At 34.2% G+C, this 9,046-nt stretch overlaps 1 pseudogene; it reads left to right on the top strand.

The window, feature by feature from the left end:
- The first annotated feature begins 8,004 nt into the window (after positions 1-8,004).
- LOC120595116 (uncharacterized) lies at positions 8,005-8,123 on the top strand (annotated as a pseudogene).
- The last annotated feature ends 923 nt before the right edge of the window (positions 8,124-9,046 follow it).

Below are 9,046 nucleotides of genomic sequence, written 5' to 3'. Positions count from 1 at the left end.
CTAAGCAATAACAAGAACCACACGAAGAACATGGCTGAATCTCAAATGCATTATGCTAAACAAAGAAGCACAACCCAAAGTGCTACTTATTGTTGTGATTCCTTTTAATATTCTGAAAAAGGCAAAACTTAGAAAGCATAGCAGCTACCAGGGATCAGAGAGAAGATCGACTGCAAAGAGGCTGAAACTAATATTTTGGACTCATGAAAATGTTGTATATCATGATTGGGATGATGATTACACAACTGCATATATTTCTCAAAACTTATCAATTTGTACACTTAAAATTGGTGAATTGCATTATAAGGAAATTATACCTAAACAGATCTGAAAAAAGAGCTGGAGTGGCAATATTAATATCAGACAACGTAGACTTCACAATAATGAATATTAGTAGGATGAAGAGGCACATTTCATAATGTTAAAAATTCAATGGCATATGTAATAATTCTACATGTTTATATACCTAGGAACAGAGCTTCAAAATAGGCTGAAGCAAAAATTAGTAGCATTAAAGGGGAAATAGGTAAATCTACAATTACACTTGAGGATTTCAATACTCTTCTCTTAGTAATTGATAGGATAGATAGACAGTAAATGAGTAAGGGCATAAATGACTTGAAATAACCATACCAACCAATTTGACCTGATTGACATAAGTATTCCACCCAACAGTGGAATACATTCTTTTTTGAGTGAACATGGAACATTGACCAGGATAGATCACTTTCTAGGCCATAAAGTTAGTCTCATAAATATAAAAGGATTACAATCATACAATCATACAAATTCCATGATAGTTTTCTCTTGCTACCATGGAATTTAACAAAAAATCAATAACAGATATCTGGAAATCTCTAAATATTTGTTACTTATACAACACATTTTAAATATGGGTCTAATTTTCCCATAGGGAAACTAGAAGTTACTTTACACTCAATGATACTGAAAATGCAACACATGAATATTTGTGGGATGCAGGTGAAGCAGTGATTAGAGAGAAATTTTTAGTATTAGAATACTTATATTATGAATGAAGACCTAAAAACAACTAAGTTTCAGCTTCAAAAACCAGAAAAAGAACAAATTAAACTCAGCATGCAGAAAGAAGGAAATAATAAAGAGTAAAAATTAGTGAAAGAGAAAATAGACAAATAATAGATAAAAATCAATAAAATTAAAAGCTTGCCTTTTTAAAAAGGTCAATTAAATTGATAAGCTCCCTACTTAGACCGATCAAGGAAAATAAGAGATGTCACAAATTTTCAGATCCTATGGACATTTAAAGGATAAGAGAATGTTATGAACAACAGCATACCAATAATTAGATAATTAACATGAAATAAAGAAATAGTGGAGAATACTTGTTCTCCAGTAGTCCAATAATAACGTCACATATTAGTTCAGAGGTCTTGAGCAGGTAACGTGTTTCCAATAATTGTTAAAATAACATAATCTGTGAGTAATTTACTTTTCAAAAATAAATTAGAGTGGATTCACAGTCAATCCTGTGTTAGTGTTAAAGTCCACATAGCAAATTATGTGCAGATGCACTGAGACGTATGGGAAGCCATAGTCTGTTTTCAGTGTGCTACTCTTGTCTCTGGTACTGTGCATGGGATTGTATCTCAGACATGGACATCCATTTACCATGGGTAGTAGCAGAAAATATTTGAAAATCTCCCAACTGTAGAAGTATTACATACAAATTAGTAAATTATGTCTAGGGTAGAACCAACTTTTGATACGTTATTGGTTGTTTTGGAAGAAAGTCTTACTGAGCTTTGAAAATAGCAGCATAGTTTCCATGGCAAAGATTAAGAAGGGTCAGGTTCTACATCCGGCAGAAGTTAGAAATATAACCATGAATATTGTATACTAAGTTGAAAGGAAGAAAATTTATTAAAAGAAAGAAGTATATTGAGGAAAAAAAAATGATTCCATATCAATGTATTCCCTTTGAAGGCCCAGGCACACAAAAAAATAATATTCAGTAAATCTTAAGCAAAAATAAGCACTGACTTTCGATTTTTACAAATTGAAATATTTTTTCACTTCAGTGGTCAGAGGTTAAATACAATACACATCCAAAACATGTTTTTTAGAAAAACATATGAACTCTTTTTTTCCGAGCCAATATACATGTATGTCACTGTACAGATTTTTTTTCTGTCTCTGATTTAACACACATCTTTTCTTTTGAGTTTCGGATTTAATAGAGAAAAACCGAAACAACAATAATTACATGTAGACTGACAATTTATATCAACATGTAAGGGCAAATGTCTTCAAACTCTTGGTTTTAGGTTATTTGTAAGGTACAAAAGTTAAAGAAAAAGAAATAAAGCTAAGGGAAACATGATTGCCTCAGGTAACAACCTGAGGTGGAGTTTGAAAATTCATTTTTTCTTCAAAAACTGCAATGTTCTTCTTAAGGTAAAACTGTAGAGTGATTTTATTCCAGGGGTGCTTTTCTGTTGAAAGTAGAAAAACATGTGAGGTGCAGAAATAACTAAATTGGAATATATCCACCCCCACACACAAATGTGACTTGTCTATCCAGACTCAAAAGCAACTGGCAACAACGGGCAAATTTTGATATCCTGAATGCACTTGTTCAGAGATGAAAAAATTGCTTCTCTTTATAAGATGACAAATGAAAGAGACCATAAACTGATGAGCATTCTAATGTAGAAAGAAGTTAGCAGATTGTACAAAGTATCGATAATACTGGGATTCAAACAAGTAGATCATCTTAGGGAAGTATAACACTTTATCTGTGAAATGAAGTTATTTAAGAATGAAAGTAAATGAAAAGATGGTATATTCTAAGGCAGGACAAACATATTTATTAAGTTTTGTTCTGCCTAACATTCAAGTTAAAAATGAATTCCATGGCATCTGGCATATTTGAAGGAACATGTACATTTTATATCATAATAACAAAACAATTTAAACATAGTATTTTCATTTTGCTTCCCTGTTTTAAATCTAATGTGGCTGTTCCAGGTTCCTATTGTTGTACAACAAACTTTGGCTTAAAAAAAAAAAAACAATTTTTTATTCTCTCTCACAGTTCTGAGAATTAACAGGGCTCTGCTGAGTAGTTCTCCTTTGAAGTCTTTCATGTAATTGCAATCAGGTGACAACAGGGGCTGTAGTCATCAGGAATCTCTGATGGACTGCCCAAGATGGCTTACTCACTCACAAGTCTGGCAGTTGATGCTGACTTTTCACTGAGAACTCAACTGAGATTTTTACCAGAGCACCAATATTTATGTGGCTTGTCTTTTTATGGCAGAGTAGTCTGGGTAGTCACATTTCTTTCATGGTGGCTAGCTTCCAAGAAGGAACATCCCAAGCGTTCTGAGAAACATAGGTGGAAGCTGTGAGGTTTCTTATGACCTAATGCCAAGGAAATACAACATCAGTTCTGTTGTGGCCTATTGGTCAAAAGCAAGTTACAAAGACAATGCAGATGCAAGGGAGTAGACTATTACTGGGAGGTTCATTGGGGGACCAACTACCACAGTGACACACAGAAGTAAACCCTTGTGAAGAAATTATAGAGAGAAACCTATACTCTCGGAAGTATGAGGTTAACTGATTCAGTTAAGATTCATTGAGAACTACCCCCAAATAATTGGCAACTGATCAAAAATTACTTGAGCATAAATTGAAATAAGAGCGAATTATTTTCTTTCGTTTGAGTATTTGTTCTCATATACCTGGTAAACTCTTATTCATCTTTCAAGACCCCAGACTGAGTTATATATGATCTGCAAATCTTTCCCCAACACTCTATTTTAGCTCCTTATTTTTACAGATGAAAAATTTTAGGACTGGAGAGTTTAAGTGACTTTCCCTCTATCACCATGGTGAGATAACGGCATAAACAATCGTAAACTCCAGTTGTCAAACTTGCAATCCAGTAGTCTTTCTGCTGCAGTCATTGCTTCTGATAAAGGTATGTTAATATTATGATAGATTTTCATTTCATACTATTAATTACCTCTTTATTCAGAAAAGTCCTTTTTAAAAATTCATGGGCTGGAAAGTGTGGTAGCTAACAGCTTATGGAATTTGACAAGCCCTGGTTTGAGTCCCTGGTATTGACCCTGATTAGCCATGTGACTTTTGGAAAATTCTGTAGCCTTTAAGGCTCAGTTTTCTCATTTGTAAAATGGGCATGATTGTAATGTCCACCTCAGAGGATTGTTATTGCCATCAAATAAGATAATGGCATATAAAGCAAATAGCACAGTGTAGGGCACACAATAAAAGCCCAGTGAATGTGATTAATAGTACCCAGTGAGTAATTTTGGAGTAATTGATTTTATTATTTTATTAATATATGATTTTATTACATTATATTTTTATTATCTTACTTTATTTGGAATTACAATTCAAGTTTATACAGAAATAATATAAATATATTATTTCATTAGTATCATTTCTAAAGTGAGAAAATAAACTAATAAATTACCTGGTTCCTGAGATATGAAAAACAGATTACTTCAAATATCATAGGTTGGACCGAGGTCCTATTATTCCCAGGAAACTAAAGTAGAAAACTTATGCTTATACAAATATTCACTGTAGAGTAAAGCTGTTACAACAGCAATTCTTTCTTTCTTTCTTTCTTTCTTTCTTTCTTTCTTTCTTTCTTTCTTTCTTTCTTTCTTTTCTTTTCTTTCTTTCTTTTCTCTTTCTTTCTCTTTTCTTTAACAACAACAACAACAACAACAATTTCTTTCTTTCTTTCAACAATGCTGTTTCTTTTGAAAACATACTCTCTCTTTCTTTCTTTCTTCCTTTTCTCTTCCTTCCTTCCTTCAGCTCCTTCCTTCCTTCCTTTTCCTTCCTTCCTTCCTTCCTTCCTTCAGCTTCTTCCTTCCTTCCTTCCTTCTCTTCCCTTCCCTTCCCTTCCCTTTCTTTTCTTTTCTTTTCTTTTTTTCTCTTCTCTTCTCTTCTCTTCTCTTCTCTTCTCTTCTCTTCTTTTCTCTCCTTTTCTCTTCTTTTCTTTTTCCTTTTTTTCCAATCTAAAGAGATGACTTCAAGGGAGAAAATTTTTCTTTGGGAAAGGAGAGGATTAATCAGGAAAGTTGTCTGGAGAAGGAGGTTTCCCAAAACAAACTTCTAACTTAAAAGCACGTGAGAGTTGAGCCAGTATACCTCACCGTCTAGTGTGTATCTCTTTAAATTTTCCTCTTGTTATTTTACTTTCTCCTCTATTTTCAGTTGTTGTTTGTATTTGTCTACAGCTCAGTTTTCATTCTAAGCCGCTTAGGATGAATGACTTGGGCTCCACTTGATAATTCATTGCGTGAGTACTATAAAAGGCTATGCATTTGTCTTTGTACAGCACCGGGAACACAGCAGCATACTGAGAGGAGATCTGATATTCTCACACCCCCTCAAATTGTGTAACTGGAACATACACGTGTTATTGGTCAGTTAAAAAAAGTCCTCACGCAAAATAATTATCTAGATTCACTGTAATTATAATTATATAATTATCAACTGTAATTGTGTCAGTCAACCACTTCTGTTTCTCCAATAAAGAGAACATTAAAGAAAAATGGAAAGTTTAGAGTATTCGATATTCAGTATAACCAGATGAGAATGCAATGCCGTGTTATTATTTAAACTAATTTTGCCTAGAACAAGTCAGGCCTTATGTTTTCTAGAACCTAATGCATTTAGCAATACTTTTTTCCCCACTTTCCTCAAGTACTTTCCTTTGTCCAAGAACTAATGCTTCAGTTATTCAGGAGTCATTACATATGACAGAGCATTATTGTGAGACATTTAGAAGACTCTACATTTATAGTTTATTTAAATACTTACATTAGCCTCATCTTAGAAAGTTCACAAAATAACCCCCAAATATAAGTATAATGAAACAAAATATGTAATTTCCTTTTAAAAAAAAATGTTAGTTTGGAGAAGCAAGTTTTCGATGGAGAATCACATTTTCACTTTTAAGTACAAAAATGAGTTAAAAATAATGCTAGAGTGCAAATTATTTCCCATGGAGAAACTAAAGAATGAGTTGATATACTTCTCCAAATTTATGACCATTATTGACTTAATCAATGTACATCTTGACCTTAAAATTTTGCCTTCCTTAACCTAAAACTGGGTTAAATATATTGTCATTGTGAATGATTTTAGATGTATTCATAAGAACAAAACTCAAGAAATTCTCTGGCATCATCTCTAGTGGACTTGAAGTCTTGTTATGTCTCTGTATCAGATGCTTCTAGATGGGCATTATCAGAGATGTGTATTTGGTTTAATGGCACCTCAATCAGTGTTAATGGTGCATCTCTTATATCTAGACACAGAGAGACAATTTGTTTCCATTGTTACTGACTTGATTCTACAGCCCCTGTCAAGTTCACTCAGGACTTTGCTGATAAGAAAGAACAGACATTGACATTACAAGAAAACCTTAAAGCTTTCATTTTGTGGACAAAAGCAATAAATTATAAATAAATAAGTAAGCCAAATGCTAAATAACTTAGCATTTATGTGGCATTGTTTCCTAGGGATATGAACGTTTTTCTCATTCATAGTCCACGAAATTTTGAAAATGTTCATAGTTCTGCGATAACACATACCATTGTTTGCATCTTTGAAGTTTTGTTGGGTGCTTTAGCTTTTAGCCTTGTGCTATCCAGTGAGGGATGTTATTTGGCAGCTGCATGGTTTATTGCTAGTTGCTGTCCACTGTACTTGGAGATGTTATTGATTGCTATTACCACATGGTCCCTATTAGGGAGCCATAACCCTTTCTGAACTGTATATATAAATATCGTTGATTGATTTCCAACTATAGTAATGGTTTGTGTAGCTGCTTCTGTTTGAGACCTGCCTCAGATGTACAACCTCTTGCTTATAAGCCCTTAATGGTGATTACATCTGCTTAAGTACATTGTCTTTCAGGGACTATAATCCCCTAGTGGCCCACAGCTTTGCCACTTAGTAGGCATCAGTAAGTCCTTAAAATATCTTTTGTGCTTTCTGTAGTTGCAATTGTCTGATCTTCAGCTGGCCATCATGGAGGCATTTTGATATCCTCATTCTCATCCACTTAATTTCATGCAGCTGTGTTTAGGAACAATCATTTTAATGACTGGGTTCTGGCCACAGTCAAGGAACTTATTGCAGGAAAGTCTGTGTTGCCACTTTGTTTTCCATAGTGACCATCTCAAGGGCTGGAGGTGGCATTTATGATAGGTTTAAGTGTCACTGTCATCTGGAAGGTTAGACACATACCTCTGGAGCTTTATAGCTCATTAATTCTAAACTTTGTTAGCTTGATCTTGGCCTCCTCAATTTGGGAAACAAAAGTACCTGTCATCAAACAGTGCATGCTGGCTTCTTCCAGCCCCATAGTGTAGATGACAGGTCCTGTGGTAGAGCTTCTTCAGAGAGGCTTGACTGAAATCAGATCAGTAGAGATGTACTCATTCCATGGAGCAAATCTCTTCCTACATGGAAACTTAAGGAAGAACAGCAATTAGCAGAATTATCTGAGAAATAAAATAACACAAGCCACCGTCATAATCCTGAAGGATAACTTGGGCTAATAGAATGAATAATTTTTCTCACATGCGTAGAAGAATATTCTCACATAATCTTGTCTATTTTTATCAACTATGAGCAAGTTTATGTAGAATAGATTGCTTTAACTGTTGCTGAATACATTCTAATGCTTTATTTAGGCTGGTTCAGCTACAGAAGGATGAAAAAAATGGTATATGGACCTCAGCGCATCTCTAGAGGTTGAGGCACAGGTGCTTCAGTCCAAACTGCACATACTGTGAGAGCTGAGGAGCAGGCAGGCAGTATTTTGTTATCCAGGCAAGTGAGCCATAAGGAAGCAGAGCCCAGTCAGCAGGCAGGGCCAGGGGCAGGATTCCAACACTGGTAGGAATGCTGGTAAGAGAGAAAATGTAGAACAGGAATTAAAAGTAATTTTTAAACACTACTTGAGTCTATGGCCATGCTACCCTAAACAAGCCCGATCCCATCTGATCTCGGAAGCTAAGCAGGGTTGGTCCTGGTTAGTGCTTGGATGGGAGACCACCTAGAAAGACCAGGTGCTGTAGGAGTAAAAAATAAAAAAAATAAGGGATTGTAAGATGATGAGGTCTTTGCAATCTGTGAGGTCAACCAAGGGTTGCCTCACCTAAAAAAAAATTAATTAATCAAATAAATAAATAAATAAATACTACCTGAATTGGTTCCAACTTGAAATAACACTGATTCTGCAAATATGAATAAAGTAGCCCCGTTTCTAAGAATGGTTTCAGAGGCAAGAGATCAAACGCAGCAAGAACTCTGCTCTGTTTTAGTCATATTATCTCGTACTATAGTTTCATGTGTTAGCTGTCTTCAAGTGGTTTAGAAAGTTGACTATTAATAATATGCAAACATGTTTACTTATAGTGCTAAAGATATAATCAAAATAATATAATTACTTTTTGATTTTCATATTTGGTTTAATATGTCTATATATGTTGAATACAAAGAAGATTTTCAATCATAGTCTCTTCTTCTTGCTTTCAGCCTTAGTTACAACCAAATTAACACTTAAAACTGGAGGTAATTGGAGGTGTTTTCTTTTTATAAAAATCAAATATACCTCAATTTACTTAAGTCTTCTCTATTTTTTTATTAATCAACTTCCTGCCTATGTAATTATAGCATTTTATCTCTTAAAATCTGTGCCTCTCCTCAATACAGATAAATGTTTGATGAATGAGCTAATGAATGAGTGGACCAGTATCTAACATCATACCTAAAACATAGTAGATGCTCAATAAATGAGTTTAATAAATGAATGAATGGGAATCATGAGTAGTAATGACATTGACAATGAGAATGAATTTTTCTGAAAAATTTAATTTGTGAAATAAATCAAGAAACTCTTAAGGTCCTTCTGATTATATGAGGTCAGATACAGAGAGAAATTGAAAGAAAACTTCCTGGCACTTTTTATAAATCAACTGGCTTTTCTCCAAGGAATTCTAGA

Source organism: Pteropus medius, unplaced genomic scaffold (assembly GCF_902729225.1).
Source record: "Pteropus medius unplaced genomic scaffold, Ma_sr-lr_union100, whole genome shotgun sequence".
NCBI classification, from domain to species: domain Eukaryota; kingdom Metazoa; phylum Chordata; class Mammalia; order Chiroptera; family Pteropodidae; genus Pteropus; species Pteropus medius.
Note: the sequence above shows the minus strand (reverse complement) of the source record. Positions and strands in the feature narration are given on the sequence as shown.